General features: G+C 57.3%; 1 non-coding gene across 1 annotated transcript; it reads right to left on the bottom strand.

Annotated features, from left to right (window-relative positions):
* Positions 1–10,289: 10,289 nt before the first annotated feature.
* On the bottom strand, positions 10,290–10,363 carry Trnai-aau. The gene has a single exon. It is a non-coding gene; the product is annotated as a tRNA-Ile (tRNA).
* Positions 10,364–21,275: the final 10,912 nt, after the last annotated feature.

The following is a 21,275-nucleotide window of genomic DNA, read 5'->3' as shown; positions in this document are numbered from 1 at the left end:
GCGACGGAGTATTTGATCCGTCAATCCAGCCACCCGTAATTGGTCGCGGGTGGGTCCTCCTGATTCGTCGGGAGGAGATGATAAGTCCTTTGAAGCTGGCCCTTAAACAAGCTGTATGTTCGGTAGAGAGCGCCGGACAGCGGGTGTACATTTGGTACAGACCACCCCGCGAAAAGCAAAGGCTCTCAAGGCAGAGAGAGACTGTCAAACCCGCCCTTCAAGCCCGGCCCATATACAGACGAGAACCCCTGGGGTCGCCGCCTGTAAAGCACCGGTTCCCCCGATCCACCGAAGTTGCAGGCGGCCCTCCGACCTGTGTGCGGAGGTGGGAGAAGGGCCCCCCTTTTTTCTTCTTTTTTTTCGATTTTTGTATCCGGGGGGGGGGATGCATTGCGCCTTGGCTTTTTGTATCCCCCTCCGGCCGGCCGAGGGGATACCCCTCGCCTAGGTTCTTTGCATCCGGGGGGTGCATTGCGCCTAGGCTTTTCGTATCCCCCTCCGGCCGGCCGAGGGGATACTCCTCGCCAAGCAACATTTGCAACATTCAAGCCTCCGCGTTCCTCCTTCTAAAGGTTTTCCGAAGAAGCCGTTTAAGTGCGGAGGCTTTCCCGAGGCTTCCCGCGGCCGTTCAAAGGCTCTCCCACGGCCTTCCGAAAGCATCGCCGAGGTTTTCCGCGGGCTAGCCCGCTCGGGGGCCGGGCCGGCCCGCTCCGTGACGTGCCTGTGCTTCGGTCCGATGCCTCTTCGCCACCGCAACCCAACGGCCCGACGGCCCAGCCGACGGCCCAGCCGCCCAGCGGCCCCCGGGGAGCTGCGGCGCTGCGGCCCAGACTCGGAGCCGCCAAGGAGCGCCATGGGCACCCCGCCCCGCCCCGCCCCACCCCCCCCCCCCGCCCGCCCCCCCGCCCCGCCCCGAGCGGCCAGCCAGCCTTGCCCTAACGTCCGGCAGAAGGCTCCCCTCGGACTCGCCATAATTTAATGTTGTGGCCAGAGCGGTGGCGGGGCGGGGTGGGGTAGGGTGCCCCACAGCCACCCCAGGGACCTAAATAATTAACATATCCTCGCCAATAAGCTGCCTTATAGTGTCCTCGCGACGCGTCGGGCGCCACGCGCCGGCAGCGCTTTGCAAATCACCGAACGACAAGCGAAAATAAGTAGGAGGCGGTCCAAATCCCGGACGCGTTTTGAACTCCAGAGTCGCTAAACAGGATTCGAACCAAACGTGTGGACCCCACCAGTGGATTGCTCTCCGAACGAGGAACCCATTGGTGGGGTCACACGTTCGGTTCGAGTCCTGTTTAGCGACCCTAGAGTTTCGGCCGCCTCCACCGGTCTTGCAGCCCTCTGTGACGCGGGCAGGCCCGGCCAACATCCTGACCACCAGCGGCGAGCCCTTTTTAAGGACGCTCCCCAAAGACGCGGCCCGGCCGTGCTTGAGGGGAGGGGCCTTAATGTCCATCCGATATGGAATATGAATTTTGAGTTGGGTGGCCGCGCCGACCCGCCCCACCCCAGCCTGGCCTTGCAGTGCCCTTTCTTGTCCGAACCGGACTCCGACCTCCCCCACAACACCCGCCCCCGCCTCCCCGAGCGGACCGTGCCTTTGTCTAGGGACCTTCATAAGCCACGTGACGGGTTTTAGGACCACTGTAAACTCGACTCAGTACACAGCTGGTGCACCACGTTGTTGTATTGCTTGATGGGGTGAGTCTACGGGGCCAACGATGCCATGATGGCAGAATAGAAGTAGACAAAAACCTCGCAGTCTGCACAGAACTCGAATCAAACGTGTGACCCCACCAATGGATTCTTTGTTCGGAGAGCAATCCATTGATGGGGTCACACGTTCGGTCGGTTCGAGTCCCATTCAGCGACTCAAGAGCTCAAAATTAGTCCGGGATTTTGACGGCCTTCACCTTCGTCCTGGCGCACTGTGGACCGCCTGAAAGACATAACAGAGCCTCACGAGAACGTCTTCATTAATTTTCTCACACTTGCCCTCTTTTCCACCAGAAAATCTCACACTGCTGTGCCCGGCTCCTCGCACGGCAGCAAGTGGCAGCACCGACCTGTGGCATCTTTATTAATACTGACTAATTAAGAGTGGCAAGTTTGGTCTGAGGAGCTTCGAGTGGCGCGGGGAGGGGCGAAAGTTTCGGAAGCGTCATTTCGCGTCGCCATCTGATGCCATTTCCGCGCCGTCGGCTCCAAGTCTCGGTCAAGAATATTAAGACGGTCACAATGAGAGACGCGCCGCGCGCGACGGCGCGAGGGGCGAAAATTAAAAAAAAAAAACTTTTTGCGGAGTATTCGAACCCGCGGCCTCGGCGGCGGCGGCCTGATGGGCGCTTTGGCTGCTCCGAGTGCGTTCTCTCGGCGCTTGACGGCCAACGGGGCGCTTGCCTTCCCAAGGGCCGCCCGAATTACCGGCAACACGGAAAGCCTTTCCTGGAGAGCCTTTTCCCGCGCCGATCACTCGCTGTTGTTTTCCTTGAGGGAAGTCGGAGGCACGCCCCGCCTTGCCCCGCCTCGCCCCGCCTTTCGACAGCACGCCAGCACCTGTCCTTTGACTGGCTGCGCCCTCACCGCTGCCCAAAGCACCGCACAGTGGGCCAGAACACACCGGTGGAGGCGGCCGAAACTCTAGACGCGTTTTTAGCTCTAGAGTAGCTAAGCAGGACTCGAACCGAGCGTGTGACCCCCGCCAATGGATTCCTGGTTCGGAGAGCAATCCAATGGTGGGGGCCACACGTCCGGTTCGAGTCCCAGTTAGCGACTCTGGAGCTCAAAACGCGTCTAGAGGTATGGCGCCGCCTCCACCGGTGTCTTCTGGCCCACTGTGCGGCGCACCGGGAGTGTCCTTACAGTGGAGGACGGCTGTCAAAGGGAAAATTGAAATAGCAATCCACGTAGAGCGCGCAAAAAGATAGAAGAGGTGTTTATGAAACGCGCAGGCAGATTCAGTTCCGCGCGTCCGTGAGTGCGGAGACTGCTTGATCCGGCCAAGTGATCGGCGAAACACGAAAGGAGTGCATCAAAAAGGGATAAGGGGAGAGGAAGGGCCGATCGCATATGCGCATACGCCTCCCTCCCTCCGGCCCGCTCCGGCCCGCGGCATCCCCTAAGGCCGTGCCGTGCCGTGCCGTGCCGTGCCGTGCCGAGCCGCGCCCATCCATTGCCGAATAACAGGAGCCCGTCAAGCGAATCATAGAGGGCGCGGACATAATTCATGTGCCCACCGCGTGCAGGCTGGCTGGCTGCGCGGTCTGGGCGGCTCTCCGCCGGACAGAGCTCCTCCGCCCCGGCCGTGCCGCCCCAGGACTCCCCAGGACTCCCCAGGAGCCCGCTTCTTTTATTCGCTTTTAGTATCGGCCATAACTTTCCTTTTATGTTTCGTCCGGTTTCACTGTCGGATTTTTCTGACAGTGGCCCCCCTAACGCGGTTCCAGCAACAACAACATGGGCGTAACTGCGGCGAGACGTGTTGTTGTTGCTGCGATTGCCATTCGGCGGGGTGCCTCGCCCGGTGCCACGCGTGGGCGCGGCACGGCAGGGCACGGCAGGGCACGGCAGGGCACGGCAGGGCACGGCAGGGCACGGCAGGGCACGGCAGGGCACGGCAGGGCACGGCAGGGCACGGCAGGGCACGGCAGGGCACGGCAGGGCACGGCAGGGCACGGCAGGGCACGGCAGGGCACGGCAGGGCACGGCAGGGCACGGCAGGGCACGGCAGGGCAGGGCAGGGCACGGCAGGGCACGGCAGGGCACGCTCACCTGTCGAGACACTATTTATCGCCTGCACAATGGACCCGGCTGAACGGCGCCGCGCCACGCCACGCCCCGCCACGCCCCTTGCAAGTTTGTCCGGCAGTGCGCGGCCGTTCCCTCGCCTTGATGCACCCTTAACAAAATCATTCCGACCGGCAACGAGAACGGGAATCGCTGGCCCACAAGCTCACCAGGCGAAAAAAAAAGGGGGAAGAGAGAAGAACCCTTCGACACGCTACCTATTTTCAAAATACACACTGAGAGTAATAATAAAAACCTCACATCCAACTTACAAAAATATATTCAGCCTAGAATATGTTTTGGCGGCCTCAAAGCATAAAAAACGGCCTCAATGATGGGACACTGAATCACATTCACAGTGGCCATTTGCTTTACTTCGTCCACGAGGGTGAAATTATCAAGGAGTAATACCTTTACTTCTCTCTCTCTCTCTCTCTCTCTCTCTCTCTCTCTCTCTCTCTCTCTCTCTCTCTCTCTCTCTCTCTCTCTCTCTCTCTCTCTCTCTCTCTCTCTCTCTCTCTCTCTCTCCGCGACCTCGGCGACCTGATCCCCGAGAGCATGGCGCGCCCTTCGCGAGGCTTCCAATCGCAGGCCACAAATCGCTGGCCTTATCTCACTCGAGCCGGCATTCAATCGACGCCCCCCCCCCTCTCCCCCTCGGCCCTCCGGGTTCCTCCCCTTGCTGACTCTGCGCCAGCCCTGGCCAGCCCGTGGCGTCTGGTCCGCCGCGCCCGCCGCCCTGTCGCAGTAAGTTACGTCTGGCCGCGGACTGAGCGTCAAGATTCGTTCGGGTTGCCGCCTGTCTGTCCAAGGCTCTAGCGGTCGCGGGTTCAAGTACCGCTCGCGCCCGCTCCTAAGAATTTCAGGACTCTTTTCAAAAAAAAAATTTCCGTCACTGTATGTTTACAACTGATATTTTCGAAGTGACTTCGCTCTAAACGCGTTTTGAGTTTATAGAGTCGCTAAACGGTACTCGAACCGAACGTGTGACCCGCACCAATGGATTCCTCGTTCGGAGATCAATCCATTGGTGGGGTCACACGTTCGGTTCGAGTGCTATGAAGCGACTCTGGAGCTCAAAACGCGTCTACAGTTTTGGCCGCCTCCACCGGTCTTCTGGCCCACTGTGCGGGGGCCGCTTTGGCCGTTTTGAAAAAGGCACGCCCGCCTTCAAGACGGCAGGCTGCCACCACCAGCCCATCAGAACACAGCGCCCTGCATCCAGCGCCGGCATGATAAATCATTCGGACATTTCACACGCCCCCTCCCCCTCCTCCTCCCCTCCCCTCCGAGGACGCGGCCTGCCGCCCACACATGAATAAGAGCTGAGAAATGGCGCAGATGAGAGAGCCAGATTCGCCGACACGGAAAACTAGAAGTTGGAGAACACTTTGTCCACGCGGAGGTGCAGAGGCTGCTGCGCCCCGCGAGAGAGAGAGAGAGAGAGAGAGAGAGAGAGAGAGAGAGAGAGAGAGAGAGAGAGAGAGAGAGAGAGAGAGAGAGAGAGAGAGAGAGAGAGAGAGAGAGAGAGAGAGAGAAGCGACGCCTGACGAGGGCTTCTGGCGGGCCTTGCTGGATTTAGACAATCGCTCCCAGTGGCGCCAAATTTGGCGGCCCGCTTTTTGGCGCCAAAATTGGCTGGGTGAGTGGCAGGGCTTCGCGGTGTGACTCGCCAGTCGACTGAACAGACAGGAGGAGTGACTGCGAGGAGTCTGCATCGGTCTGTTTCGGTCACCTTTTTTGGCGCTGTCGCAGCATCCAGCGAGCAGAGCAGACATCGCCAGGGCGCAGGGGTCACCTTCGGTTTACGAAGCCATCGGCGGCAGCGGACTGCGGCTGTCTCTCTCGCTCTGCCGGCGCGTTCCGTACGCGCGCGAGAGAGACAGAGACACCGTCTGCAACGGGCCCATGGCCTTGCCTTTGGCAGAGCGCCGCATGTCACACGCCGTGCCGGGGCCGTTGCGGCGTTGTTGGGCCGGAGGTGGGCCCAACAAGCCGCCGGGATTAGGACGTCAAAACGCAAATCCAACCAGAGGATTACGGGTAATGGGGTCTGACTCCCCGCCCCGCCCCGCCCCGCCCCAAGCTGTCTGATAACTGTTTCCGCAGTGCTAAATCCGCCAGGCCGGCAGCCCGTCCCGCTCGGCCCGTGTGAGGGGAAGTCCGGGGATAGACGCAGGCCAAGGATGGGCTTCAAACTCGCCACACGGTTAGACTCGGTCCCGGAAGATTCGGGACCAGGACACCCGTTTCCAGGGCGGGGGTGGCCAAATTCAACCAGTTTTCCTTTTGGTTCTGAAAACACGCTCACACTTGTTGATGTCGCCGCGGTTCGCTGCTCGCGTATCATCAATCTGAAATGGTGCAAAAATTGGAAGGGAAACACGTAGGCCCCACAACAACCGCCTTTTTTTTTTTTTTTTTTTTTTTGACGTCCTCATTCCAGTCGCAAAGTGGGAAGAGTGACAGAGAGAGAGAGAGAGAGAGAGAGAGAGAGAGAGAGAGGATGGCCGGGCCGGCGGTCCGATAGCGGCATTCCCTGACAGGAGGTAGCGACACGCGTGCTTTAATTTGAGAGAGAGAGAGAGAGAGAGAGAGAGAGAGAGAGACAAAGGGGGAAGAATGTCGGCAATCAACATTCAGCATGACGACGTCCAAACGGTCCAAACGGCGAACGAACAGAGCACGCGTTGCCGCGCTGCCGCTCAAAGAGGCTCCGCTCCGCCACGGACAGAGTGTCGAATTCAATCAAATTTTCAATCATTACTCGCGTCTCCCATTTCCCCTTCTTTCTGCTTCGCCGCGCCGCGACTCCCAACGACGTGACGACTCCCTTTCCTCCCCGACCCCCTTTTTGAAAAAAATGGTCACGTTGTTATTTTGGGGCGTCGTCTTTAGACGAGGGGGGACCACCACTTTTGATACTTGGAGATACAAGATCTCTTAAGGGAGGAAATTTCATCGGGTTTTGCAAGATTTCTAACAGATTTTACACCCCAAATCTACTTTTTTTCTGTTCGAGAGAGTATCCCACACGGAAAATAGACGTCTAAAAGACGTATTTTAGACGTCTATTTATAAATGGAAATGAGTCTGATAGAGGTCTTTTGACATCTACATGTAGATCATCTACACATAATCTAATGGTCGAATTTGCGACGTCTATTAGACGTCTATTACTTTTCCTCTAGTAGACGTCTGCAGATAGATTTAGAATCGACGGACTCAGAATAGCTCCTGCATACCAAGTAGCACACAACGAAGGTATCAACGGTCAAAACGCGAGTTGGGTTCCCGCTTGGGAAGGTAGTAGCATCTAGTTCAAATAGGGCAGTTCGTACCTGATGTGGGTATTTAGAGGGCCGAGCAAGGGAACGCTGCCGGTACGGCAATACAGCCCTTGCCACACCCAAAAAATTGTAAGGTCCTCATGCCCCGAGGGCAAATATATTCCGAAGACTCTTGAAAGGAGGGGAGAACGGCGTAGAGACTATAAGAGAACTGGCTCACGGAGTCGTCACCGCGAGCGGGCAGACGTGCTTTGCGCGTGGCGCGCTCTCGTGGCAGTTAGGAGAAGCTTATCCGTCTAGTACCTTATCTAAAGAGTAGAAAGACATCTTTCTACTTTGAAGACCAAGATCTCACCCACTACGCTATGGGCTGACCTAAGAAGTTGGGACGGAAATTAATCTATGTGGCGTCTGCATAAAGTCTATCATTGTGCATCTATAGATAGTCTTCATGTGATATATTTTTAGACGCCCATGTTTCAACGACCTTAGCTGTCTACATGAAATCTACCGTGTGGACATCTGCAGATAGACCTTTGCTAGATATCAGGTAGATCTGTCCTATGAGTCCTTAGATGAACTTCGACAAGAAAGATCATCTAAAGACGTCTGCGGTTGCATCTATAGTTAGACATAGACGGATTAGAGGCGCGTTAGATCCTTTATAGACCGTCTACTTCAGTCCATAGATCTCTATAGACACTAAAGATCATCTATAGATTGTCAAAATTTGTCTATAGACGTAGATAGACTTTTGAAGACCACATCTAGACGATCTAGCTTAATCTATAGACGTCTATTTTCCGTGTGGGATTTTAGATTTCCAAATATTTCTGGCGCCCTGGCGGACACAGGATTTTACGAGTCTCTGGACTGTTATTTTCTTTTGTGCGTCGCTTTAAAGTGGTTCCAAAAAGTGTGAAAATTAAGTGAATTTTCTAGGCAAACTGTCTTAGAAACCAGATTTTAGACGATTTCTTTCTCATGTCTAGGGCCATTGTTGTGAAGTCTAATCATCGTCTGTTGGTGGTTTTGTGAACGTCTGTTGTTTCAATGCGTCGACCACTGTTTTGAGTCAGTAGGATTTCATTGAAAGCCACTGCTATTTGCCTGCCGACACTCCAAGGGGGCTCCCTACCTTCCCAGCCAATTCCGCCCCCCACCCCCAAACCTCCGCCTAGAAGATCATTCTCTGTCACTCATCCTCTGACCTGCATCACATTCTTCATCCATTATCTTATCTCTAGCGCCCAGGAGGACACGGTCAGCCTTGTGCACAGTCCAGCTCTGTGTGCAAGTGTGTGTGTGTGTGTGGGTGTGTGGGTGTGTGTGTGTGTGTGTGTGTGTGTGTGTGCAGATGGCCGCGCATGTAGACCATTGCCACCTATGTATTACACGGCGTGACACGGTGTCTGAAGGTACAAGGCTCGGGTAGGGAAGGTGATACTACCGAGCCCCCCGTGGGCGAGAACAAGAACGAGGTGAGATTGATGATGCCTTCGCCAGGAGGCACACCGTCGGAGGCAGCACCCAAAAAAAATGAAACATGATTTGATACCCAGTGTGACGGGTGCCTTCGTTTAATCCTTTTTCCAAAGTATTTTGAGGGTATGGAGACTGACAAAAATTTTAAAAACCTCAATATTTTACGATTTAATTTTTTTGTGAAGCAAAAACCTTCTACAGAGCGAAGGACTTGAACCAACCATCATCGCAGCATTTTTATGATTTTTTAAAAATAGAAAGATTATTTTGGCGCGAATTTGAAAGCGGAGGCATGGTTTCTCGGGCACCCCTTCGGCAGCGCGACGACGCCCCACGCCCCAGCGGCCCCAGCCGCCCCAGCCCTCCGTGAGCAGGTCGAGTAGAGGGAGCGCGCGGTGGCCAAACTTGCTGAGACAATGTCTCCCATTCAAAGCCTTTGTATTTCCCAATCCAATTTCCTCAGCCAGTCGATGTTGAGTTGTCCCGCACCCACGCTACACGTCGAGCCCTTACCACTACACTGCCCACCATTCCGCCTCGCGCCAACGTTATTACACTGTTTAAAAAAAATCTTGGAACTTTGCAGAGAACTTGCTTGTGATTGGTCCGCACCGAACAGTCAAGCAGAGTAAGCACACCCAGCAAAATGGTTTCTTAATTTTCAATTTTCATGGTTTTTGGAATTTAAAAAAAATCATGACACAAGAAAAAAAAAGTGTTTATACAAGGAAAAAAGAAGATATAATTATTTCTTGATCCAAAAAGTCATTTTTTGGTGCAGAGTCAAGCAGAGTCAAGCAGAGCCAAGCAGGGACGAAGATGACTGACTGCGGCTATAGCTAATGGCCAGGATAATCTGCCCGGTGTAATTCCCTTTGCACGCCGTAATGAGCCTTGGAGAGAGAGAGAGAGAGAGAGAGAGAGAGAGAGAGAGAGAGAGAGAGAGAGAGAGAGAGAGAGAGAGAGAGAGAGAGAGAGAGAGAGAGACACTCAAAGGGAGCGAAAAAGAGAGGAACGAGACGGAATATGAATCAAAAGGATTAGCCATTGTCAAAGGGGTGAAGAAGGCGTCCTGTTAAAAAGCGGTTCAGACGATTTTCGCCGCCCAAGCCCCTCCATGAATGAGAGTCACTGAAATGGGTCACGCGAAGCCCTACGCGCTACAAATAACTTGGGTCGAAAACTTGCAGCCGGGATTGAATGGCCGCCCCTTCGACGTCCCAGCACGCACCAGCTCTCTCTCTCTCTTGCACTAATGGAGCGTTCCCAATAGGTGCGAGAGAGACAAGCGAATGCAGTGCGACCCTAATGGCAAGCGCGGCACACACCGACCAACTTGCGCCACTCGCGACAATGGACCATCGATCCCTCATAGTTTCTGCAAGGTCGCCTCTCTCTCTCTCTCTCTCTCTCTCTCTCTCTCTCTCTCTCTCTCTCTCTCTCTCTCTCTCTCTCTCTCTCTCTCTCTCTCTCTCTCTCTCTCTCTCCCGGTCCTCCATTAAACCGTCCACGGGAGCACCCCAGGAAGGGTCCCTGCTCGAGCCTGAAATTGGATGAGGACCTTTGTGTTTGGCTGGATTCATCGGTAGCCAATAGTGCTGCCGTCAGCACGGCTTACCGCGTCCACCCCAAGAAGTGCGTCGTCCAAGGGCTCGGCCGTCCTTGCAAAAATCATTTTCAGTGGGGAATTTCGCCAGGTTTATCGCCTAAGTTGTGAAAAGGAAGTGGCCCATGGGGGGATCGAACCCACGACCTTCGCGTTATTAGCACGACGCTCTAACCAACTGAGCTAATGGGCCTGTTGACGCTCTGCCGCGAGCGCGGCGACCAGATTGCGCCAGCATCGGCGCGGCCGGCGCGGCCCGTCCCAGCGTGGGAGCGACCTTGAAGTCCGCGGGTCGCGACGTGGGCCGCTTGCCAGCTGTGGCGACTCTGCCGACGGCCGTCCTCTTTCGCCAGATAACACACGTCGCTCTGTCTCTCTCGCTCCCACGCACCGCACCACGAGTGCGAGAGAGACAGCGCGTCTGGCTGCAGCGAGAGCTTCAAAGCCAACTAGCCTCGCCACAGGAATCGCCTCATCCCCCGTGGGGCGTATCTTCCTGTTTCTAATTACCAAGGAATGTCGCCTGCGGCTCCGTTTATTCTTGTTCGCCTCCGAGAAGAGCGCAGACTGAAGTCGCTCTGTCTCTCTCGCACTCGTGGGGCGTCCGGCGTGAGTGCGAGAGAGACGATGGACTATCGCGCTTCGCAATTTCCCTAAGTGACAAATCAAACAATGGGGAAGATGAGGCCCCTCGGGCAGGTGATTAATTAAGCGAAGTTACAGCCCGCGCAGCCCCGCCGCCCGTCCTGGTCCTTTCTCCCCGACAAATTGGGAGAAAGAAAACAGAAACAGTCGCCTTCCTGGCGGCGTCCTGGCGGCGTCCTGGCGGCGTCCAGCTGAAGGCGTCAAGCTGCCTCTCGCCAGATGCGCAATCCGAGCGAAAAATGGATGGGCGGGGGGAGCGGCGAGAGTGCGTAAGACCGATTAAAACGCGGACAATAGGGCGGGAGGGGGGAAGAGGGGTCTCAGAAGTGATGGGATGGTAGAGGCGGGCGGGGCACAGTGGGCCAGGAGACCAGCGCAGGCGGCCGAAACTCTGAACGTGTTTTGAGCTCCTGAGTCGCTAAACAGGACTCGAACCGAACGTGTGATCCCACCAATGGATTTCTCGTGCGGATAGCAATCCATTGATGGGATCACACGTTCAGTTCGAGTCCTATTTAGAGACTCCGGGGTCCGAGATTTTGACCGCCTCCTCCGCCCTTCTGGTCCACTGTGCGGGGGGACTCACTCGGCTTGCACCATGGCGCCTGCGAACTCCAGGGTAGGCCTGCCCGCCAAACACCCGGCGGTGCTCGAGGCCTACCGCCCAGGCGCCTTGTCTGTCCTGGAGGCGCCTGGAGACCCCCACAGGCACCCATGCTGGGCAAACGTCAGGGCTTCGCGGCTTCGCAGCCGCTCCGATGGCCGTGTAAATGGGCCAGTTGGTGCGGCGCTCCAGGGGGAGTCCCTGGAGCGCCCGAGCGGCGAACCCGGCCAGAACGCCTGGAGGGTAGGCTTCGGATACGGCCGGCTGTGTGGCGGGCAGGCCTACCCCGCACTCCGCAGGCGCCGTGTGCCAAGACCGGTGGCGGTGTCCCAAATTTTAGGTGCGTTTTGAGCTCCAGAGTCGCTTAACAGGACTCGAACCGAAAGTGTGACTCCACCAATGGATTCCTCGTTCGGGGAGCAAACTATTGGTGAGGTCACACGTTCGGTTCGAGTAACATTTAGCGACTCTGAAGCTCGAAACGCGTCTAGCGTTTTGGCCGCCTCCACCGGTCTTCTGGCGGTACTGCCAGTGCCCTACCCACGCCCGCCATTTCAGACTGAAACTAAAGAGCCGAAGCGCCGCCGAGACTTCTGTGAGGCGAACCATTGGAGGGGCTGAAATTTCAGAAGCCTCGCCGGGCGAACGGGGACAGAGGGAGGGGTGGGGACAGGGCGGCGATGGCAGGACAGAACACAAAAGTGACCCCAGCGGCCCCCGCGCCCGACGCCACCAGTCCACCCCAGCCAGTCTCGGATTGCTTCAATTACGACCGCCAACAAGCTATATGCCACGGCGAGCTTCCTGCCTTGCCGTGCCGTGCCGTGCCGTGCCGTGCCTTGCCGTGCCTTGCCGTGCCGTGCCGTGCCGTGCCGTGCCGTTCCATGCCCCCATCCCCTGCCCGCCCTCCAGTCGAAATCCATTCTCTCGCCCCATATTGCTTGCTCCCCGAATCGGCCGGTTGACCTCACTAACCTCCACGAGGGACGGGCAAAAGAAAAATTGATTCATTCATTCAACTAAATGGGAATGCCAGGGGGCCGCTGTCGCGTTGCGATTGGGGTTCCAACCTGGCCGAGCAGAGAGAGAGAAGGGTTGCGAAAAAAAATGGTGCGTCTTAAAACTTGGACATCAACAATGATTATCCGGGCTTGTTTTCATCCCTCGCGGCCCTGTCTGGAATCCCGAAATCCCGGAATCCCCCCCTGGCCGCGCGAGAGGCGACCGAGGTGTCAACTTTTCCGGCCTTCTTAAATAATAAATGGGAAAAGACCGGCAAGTTTCCTCCCAAGACTTTTGAATTCCCCGCCCCCTTCTTCGTCCCTTTTTTAACGTCCCTTCGAGTGAAATAAAGCTCAAGTGTTTCGGCCTGTTCTAATCCGCGAAATCGTCTTACCTTACCTTCAAGGCGAGCGGTGCGTGGAAGTCTCTATCTGTCCGTCCGTCCGTCTGTCTGTATGCCTGTCTGCCTGTCTGTCTGTCTGTCCGTCCGTCCATCCGTCTCCCCAGCTAAAGCCACGCGCTGCTCGACATTCAACGACGAATCTCAATGTCTTTGTCCTGCTGATGTGAAGCGTGAAGGGGGGGGGGGGGGTGTTAGGCTGTAGTCAACGCCGAGCCGCCGGGCCGCCGAGCCGCGCGACAAGAAACAAAAGAAGATTGATGAGGGGCTGGCGAATCAATGCGAGGCTTCAGGTTTCCGGTGTAGGCGCATTATTTAAACATCCGCGCCGTGCCGTTTACCCCTTACAGCCCGCGCGCCGCTCTGTCTCCCTCGCACTCCTGCGGCGCCCCACGCGTCCCACGCAGGTGCGAGAGAGACAGAGCGACTGGGCGATTTGCGTGGCGTCCAGCGCATCGGCAGCAATGCAAAAAGAAAAAAAAATCCAAAACATAACAGTAGGAGCGGGCAGTATTCGAACCCACGACGGCGGTACCAGCTCATTCCGCTTTACGGTCGCTTTACGTCTCACTCGCACGCCCGCGTCGCGGCTTCTTCCAATATCTGAGAGCCCTTCCGCTATCTCAATTTCTTCTGGAACTCCTTTTCCCTCTTTTTCTTTTCCTTTTTTTGTCGCGCATTCACCGGCGTTGACAGCTGCTCCAAAGTCTTTCCCAGTGTGCGTTCGGTTCGTCCTGAAGGATATACGGAGGAAATCGGCCCCGTAAAGTCCCCCCCCCCCCTCCGCCCACGGATCCTGTTTTTCAATCCGGCTCTCGATGCTCCTTTCCTTCTAGACTTCCAGACCATGCCTCCAGGATCCTTTCCCTCCCCTCTCTCTCTCTCTCCTCTCTCTCTCTCTCTCTCTCTCTCTCTCTCTCTCTCTCTCGCCATTAAACGAGCCATCCCTTCCTTTCTGTCTATCCCTCTGATCTCCCCTTGCTCACACACACACACACACACACACACACACACACGCGCGCACGCACACACACATACACACGCGCGCGCGCGCCCGCAGTTGTCGGACCGGCACAAGACTCGCCAACTTTTCTGAGGAGGCAGCAGCAGCTTATTTGGTTTGTGTTGTTGCCTATCTCCGCTAATCGCATACATCCAATCGAGTTTATTGGGTAGTGGGATCGCTCGGCCGGGCGGACGGGATGGAGTCCGATGGAGTCGCATCGCCGAGAGAGTCGGGGTGGGTCCTGTTAGGTCCGGTCTGGGTCTCGGTCTCGAAGCGCCACTGGCAGATTAGTTGGCCGGGCAGCCGGCACAGCGCGCGGACGGCAGACTGATTCCGAGAGTCGTTTTCGTCGCTCTGTCTCTCTCGCACTCCCCGTTTAGGGGTGAGAGAGACAGAGCGACGAAAACGACTCTCGGAATCAGTCTGCTGGGCGGGTCAGGTCCACCACAACGAAGAAAGTTTCGCCGTCGGCAACCCCACGGAAGAGTGAGGCTTGGTCATAAAAATCGCACCTCCATAGACTAGTAGAGCGCGCCGACGGCCAAACTCGAATTATTATTGTATGTTCCTGAAAATAAGTTGAAATAAGAGTCAAATGTGAGTCATGTGCAGAGTAAGTGTTAAATATGTGCGAAGCGAAGTACTCAAAAGAAAAGAGTTAAAAGAAGGAAATAATTTAAACTTAATTTTAAAATTTTAATTGCTTTTTTTTTAGATCATTTTTTCTTTTCGCAGTTTTTGTTTTTCGTTGGTATTCTGGCCCGCAATTCACGCCTCGCCTCGGCCCGCGGAGGACGAGTGGCCGGGCCGCCCCAAGAGCACCGAGGGCCGCGCGATTAAAAGCTATCTTATTCATTTGCGTGTTTATTCATTTATCAATTCAGCGTCGGGGACTAATTCATGTTCAACCCTCGAGACGCTTGTTACAGCGCCAAAGGGCTCGACCCCCTCCACCCGGCTCCAGCCCCGTAGTACACTCTCACGCCCCCACACGCATAGCACCACTCTCTTAATAAGGCATTCACAAGTGGAGGAGGCTGCCTCCAGAGAGTCAATGCGTCGCAGGGGCGACTCCAGCGCGAGGGCTGTGCGCGGGGGGAATCAAGGCAGCTGGATTCGAGAAGGAATGCAGGCCGCGCTCCGTCTCTCTCGCATCCGCGACGTCCCGCAGGAGTGCGGGGGAGGCTGCAGCGGGGCGCGGGCGGGGAGGTTTGCGGATAATCAGGTTGCTCGATATTTGGGATGAAGATTGATCTCTGATGGCGGCAGGCGGCAGCGCCTTTCGCGCTCATTTTCCACTGGCAGGTGAACTTTGCGTCGTGTGACGCGCTGCACAGTGGGCCAGAAGACCGGTGAGGCGGCCAAAATCATAGACGCGTTTTGAGCTTCAGAGTCGCTAAATGGGACTCGGACCGAACGTGTGACCCCACCAACGGATTGCTCTCCGAACGAGGAATCCATTATTGGTGGGGTCACACGCTCGGTTCGAGTCCCATTTAGCGACTCTGGAGCTCAAAACGCACCTCGAATCTGGGCCGCCTCCACCGGTCTTCTGGCCCACTGTGCGACGCGTTTATGTGGGGGAGGGTGACGCTGGAAGCCGAGGAGCTCTTAAGACTCCACCCCTCCACGTCTTAGACTTACCCCGCCTTTTCACCGCCCCACTCGCCTCCCCGTAATACTCCTACCTGATTTACCTAAACTACCCCAAAGACCCCACCGCCCCACCATCGTCCCCCAGGCCGGGAAAGACGAAGGGCTGTCTGGGCCCCCCCGCCCCGCCCCGCCCCGCCCCGCCCCGCCCCGCCCCGCCCCGCCCCGCCCCGCCCCGCCCCGCCCGCCCTACCTTCATCGGCTGCCAGCTTCCACCAATCAGGGAACTATCAGAGAGTCTCATTAGGCCGTCGCCCCGCCCCACCTGCCGATCGCAAGACGAAATTGGCGGGAAACAAGTGACGTCATTTTTATTTTCGGAGCGAAAGCGCAGCAGCAGAGAGAGTAGGAATGCAAGGGCGGGCCGGCTGCGTCCGAAGCCAGCACTCGGGGACGAGCGACCGGTGGGGATTTCCCGAGGGCAAAGAGGACAGAAAACGGAGCGCAGTGCTCTCACTCGCTCTCACGACGCAGACGCTTCTATGTCGCGCTGTCTCTCTCGCACACTGTCTCTCTCTTACCCGCAGCCAATCCGGGCGCACTTAATTATCCGAGAGATTAACCAATGAAATGACTCAATCAGGGAGACGCCCCCACCCCCTCCCCTCCCCTCCACCGCCTGCCATCCCCTGGCTTCCAACCACAATTGAAATCGGCGTACCCCGAACACCTCTACCTCCAGAACAGGACAGGTCACGTGGCCGACAGCTGCTGCTCCCCCAGAGCCTTGTCCTGGCGGGAGACAAAAGAACTTGGTCTTTGTCTTTCGAATGCCGCGGCCGAAAGTGCTTTTAGCAGACCTTTGGCATTAGAACATCCACCCATATGCAGTTCGAAAAAACGATTTGTCCAGAGGATAGGCAAACAGGCACGGAATCCGGCGGACAGTGGGCCAGAAGACCGGTGGAGGCGGCCAAAACTCTAGACGCGCGTTTTGAGCTCCAGAGTCGCTAAACGGGACACATACCGAACGAGTGACGAATGAATGGATTCGTCGTTCAGAGAGCAATCCATTGGTGGGGTCACGCGCTCGGTTCGAGTCCCATTCAGCGACTCTAGAGCTCAAAACGCGCCTCAAGTTTCGGCCGCCTTCCGTTCTTCCAGCCCACTGTGCGCCGTAATCCTGCGTGTGCCTGGGCCGCCCCCGGGCCGCCCCCGGCCCACTCTGGGCACTCAGGGCGACGTTGCGTGTCGTGGCGCCTCCAGATAAGAACAACACCCTCAGGAACGGTGGCCATCTTGCCGTGCTCACGGAGTGAAGGGATTTGGCTTCGAGTTTTTGCAACACTTGCAACACACATCGTAAAAGGAAATTTTGAAAATCCCCTCGCAAGGTGACCCGGCCCGTCTGTTTTTTTTTTTTTTGTTTTTTTTTTGTTTTTTTGTGACGTTCTTAACAGAATGCAATTTGGGCTCATAAGAAAAGGCCCTCGAGGTATTTGTCCCTTGACAACGGCGGCGCGGCGACTCGGGGGCCGGACTCCTCGCAGGTATTCTCATAAGGCACTGCGAGAGAGGCGCGCTTCATAAACGTCAATTACGGCGAGGCGTCCCCGCGCGCCAAACACGTCGCGTAATAAGGCGGCGTGCGTACACTGCGCCAAACACGTCGCGTAATAAGGCGGCGTGCGTACACTGCGCCAAACACGTCGCGTATTAAGGCGGCGTGCGTACACCGCGCGGAGTCCTCGAGGCGGGGAGTGCCGCCGGCGAAAGTACGTACCTTGTGACTGTGGAGAAGGTACCGCGCAGTGGGCCAGAAGACCGGTGGAGGCAGTCAAAACCCCGGACGCGTTTTCAGCTCTAGAGTCGCTACACGGCAAAAGTACCGCCTGGGATTCCCAGGCGCATCATGGGAAAAAGGGCCTATTTTCCAGGCACCGCCTGGGAATCCCAGGCGGTACTTTTGCCGTGTAAATGGGACTCGAACCGGACGTGTGACACCACCAATGGATTGGTATCCAAACGAGGAATCCATTGGTGGGGTCACACGTTCGAGACTTGCTCAGCTACTCTGGAGCTGCAAAACGCGTCCGGGATTTTGACCGCCCCACCGGTCTTCCGCGGCCCACTGTGCGGCGGGGCAAGAGTGCCAGTCACACGCGTCGTTGGCCGTGCCGGCGAACAAAGCGGGCGGCCACGTCGGCCACCTCGGGGCAGCATCCTTGCGAGGAGTTTGTGCCGTGGGCGTGTTCCTTGTGTTGCGCTGTTGAGTTTAAGCCAGCTTAGCATGTCCCGCGGCGCGGAGGGGCGGGGCGGGGCGGGGCGGGGCGGGCGGTCTGTATCACGGCGCGGCCTCGCGGCCACACACGGGATCACGGCAGGCGGCGGCAGCCAGCCCACAAAGAGGATTTCCGGCAAGTGTCTGCCGCCCCCTGTCTGGCGCGTGCTGGCCGAGCCGAGCCGGGCCGAGCAGGCCGAGCCGCGTCAAGGGTGCCCTCACCTGCACGAGCCTCGGCCCTGGGCCCCGGGCTGCCCTCGGCCCGTCACGCACGGCCACGCCGGACAAGGGCTTGATGAAATCCCCTTCCATCCCGAATTCAAAAGTGTGTTTACCCAGCTCGGGTACAGCACGGCAGCCTCCCTGTTTGGACAGAGGCCGCGGACGGGCCTGCCAACTGCCGCCTTCTTATCCGGCGGTCGAGCCTCGCTCCAGCCAGGACGGCCCACTCCACTCGACCACCACACTCTAAAGATGGCGAAATGCGGCAGGCCCGGCAGGCCCGGCAGGCAACCTGACGAACAACCACGACGGGTGACTCGGAGTGCAAATCGCTCTGCAATGCGAGGTGCGCGTTAAACGCTGACAGCCGCCCGGGGCGCGAGGCAGCGCGAGGTTGTTAACACTGGGTTGCCTTGGCCCTCGCCTTGGCCTGCCTGCGAATGTTGTTGTTGGCGACACTGCGGGGCGCGAGGGGGCGCTGCTGCAGGCCGCTTCCGGACGGGGAGATGATTTGCTCTGTCTCTCTCGCACTCACTGGCCAAGGCCTGAAACGGTGCGAGGGAGAGGGAGAGGGAGAGGGAGAGGGAGAGGGAGAGGGAAGGAGAGGGAGAGAGAGAGAGAGAGAGAGAGAGAGAGAGAGAGAGAGAGAGAGAGAGAGAGAGAGAGAGAGAGAGAGAGAGAGAGAGAGAGAGAGAAGCGGCCCTGGACGCCTCCCCCGCGACGCGGCGACGCGGCGACGCGCACGTCACCGAGGCTTTCTCGGCGCTGCGCTGCTCCGCTTCGCTGCCGTGGCGCGGCCGTAAAACAGGGTGTCGTTACCGCTATCGCTGACAGTACGTCCCGTTACGTGCCGTTCCGTCCGTTACGCCCCCCGCGGGCATCGCGCCTCGCCTCGCAGCTTCGCGCCTCCGCGCCTCCGCCGAGCCGGCAGAGCCGCGCGCAGGGGGCGACGCCAGGCGACGCAGGGGGGGAGAGAGAGAGAGTGGCGGCGCGTAAAATGTTGCATCTCTCGCCATGAAAATCGACACGCCACGCAGCGCGGGGACGCCTTTCACGCCGCCAACGCCACGCCGCGCCACTCCAAGATCGCATGGGAGCCACTCACTGTCCGTTTGCTGCGCTGGCAGAGCAGGCGCGTTCCGAACAGTGCTTTCGTCGCTCTGTCTCTCTCGCACCCTCACGGTGACGGTCCGATGTCCGGTTTGGACACTGTGACGACGTGGTGCTTGACCCCAAATTGAATCCCCACCGTCGGTCCGTCCCTCTCGCACTCACGGGCTGCCCCGCACCCGCAGGGGCGTGGGAGAGAAACAGAGCGACGAAGCACATGCAAGGGTGGCCATAAATGAGTAATGGATTACAAGTTTGGGGGCCGGGCCGCGCCGAGGGCCGCGCCGAGGGCCGCGCCGAGCCCAGCGAGATTCCAAACTCCCAGTCGCCCAATCCCTGTACCACTTAAGGACCTCTCTATCCCTGACACAGCCGGGCCGGGCCCACCCGCCCCGTGCAGCCCCGCGCCGCCCGAAACTTACATCCAAATCGCATCACGGGTGGGCACGGGGCGGGGCGGGGCGGGGCGGGGCGGCGGGGCGGGGCGGGGTGGGGCAGGGCGAGGATCCTCGCTGATAAAAATAATTCCTCAAGTTTCGGCCACCGTAAGCAACGAGGGCTAAAAACTCTGCGAGGCTGGGGGCGGTTTCAAAACACAAGACAAATTTAATGCTGCATCAGTGGCAGAGGTTTGAAGTGAGGATTTTGCCCCTCCACAGCCTTGCCGATGCACTGGCAGAGAGGGTTGGAGTGAAACGCAGCCCCGCCAAACCACCACTTGCAAACTTTTTTATTCCTTTTCTTATTCCCATTTTATGTTTTAATCTCACCCCTTCGCACACTTTCCCTCCACCCATTCTAACTTTGATAAATGTGGTGACTACACCCAGAGCCTGGCAAGACGATGCCAATTGTGTGATTCACCAACTAAAATTGGACAACCGAATGCTCACAATAATGTGTCCACATTCACGTCCAGTGTTGCCACATAAGTAGCCAGAAAGCCCCACCCTGCCGCTTTAGAGTTTCTGTGTGCTACTTACATTGTTATGACCTTGGTGGTAACAGGAATTTATTTGTATTTACGGCTATCTGAGTAAGCCAGCATCAACGGAAAGGCTTCTTAACTCGTTAGCTGCCATTGCTCCCCGGGGTATCTCCGGCGAGCACGTTGGGCTGCCTACCTGCCGGGCCGCGCCGCCTTGCCTGGCCTCGCCGCGCCGCCCAGTGGCAGTGAATTCCAATCCGAATCGGAATGGCCCGCGACGCTGCTGTAGCCTGATTCCGAGTCGTCTCCGTCCCTCTGGCTCTCTCGCACCCGTACGAGACGCCCCATGAGTGCGAGAGAGACAGAGTGACGAAGACGACTCTCGGAATGAGGCTGCTGGAGACAAACACTCTGAAGAGATACTGCGTTTAGCCGGCGCTCTTCGTCCAGTCGTTCTGTCTCGCTCGCACCCCGACGGGGCCGCCCCTCGAGTGCGAGAGAGACAGAGTAACTGAAGCGCGGCTCCTCCCGGGTATCCGTCTCTATTCCCGCACCGAATTCGATTTATTTGTAAAGTTGTCGGCAAGGCTCGCCTCACCACCCAGCAGCACGGCGCCCAGCGCGGCCCGTCCTGAAGGTCTTGACCTACTGCTGTTTTCACAGGTAAGGGCCGCCCTCACGAACCGTCTGGCCTCGGCAGGCCTTCCACAGTGGGCCAGAAGAACGGTGGAGGCGGCCAAAACTCTAGACGCGTTTTGAGCTCCACAGTCGCTAAGCAGGACTCGAACCGAACGTGAGACCCCACCAATGGATTCCTCGTTTGGAGATCAATCCATTGGTGGGGTCACACGTTCAGTTCGAGTCCTATTCAGCGACTTTGGAGCTCAAAACGCGTCGAGCATTTTGGCCGCCTACCGGTCCTCGGGCCCACAGTGCCTTCTTACGCTGCCTAAAAAGGCGGGGAAAAGGGAAAACTCGGAGAAAGGAAAAAGGGTTTGCTGGCAGCGTGTTTATTGACAATTCGTCCATCGTACAGTTTCAATTCCCTTTGGTATAGTATACACAGTGCTTTCGCATTGACTTTTAAACATTGTTATGAGATCGTACACTCCCGACTTTGTCGGACATCCTTGTGTATAGTTAACAACTGTGTGCATGAATCAGCGGCCAGCAGCTGATGTCTGTCCAACAATGACAGTTATGAAAAAGAGCCCTCTAAATTCGAAACCAGCGCCAACAGTTTTCCCGCCAAAAGCCCTCTGCGCTTGCCACGCCCCTCGCTCGCTGTCCGCGCCCAGGTCGTCTGATCGTCAA

The sequence above is a fragment of the Thrips palmi genome, unplaced genomic scaffold, assembly GCF_012932325.1.
Source record: "Thrips palmi isolate BJ-2018 unplaced genomic scaffold, TpBJ-2018v1 HiC_scaffold_10, whole genome shotgun sequence".
Lineage (NCBI taxonomy): Eukaryota > Metazoa > Arthropoda > Insecta > Thysanoptera > Thripidae > Thrips > Thrips palmi.
This window is presented reverse-complemented; position numbering and strand designations above follow the sequence as displayed.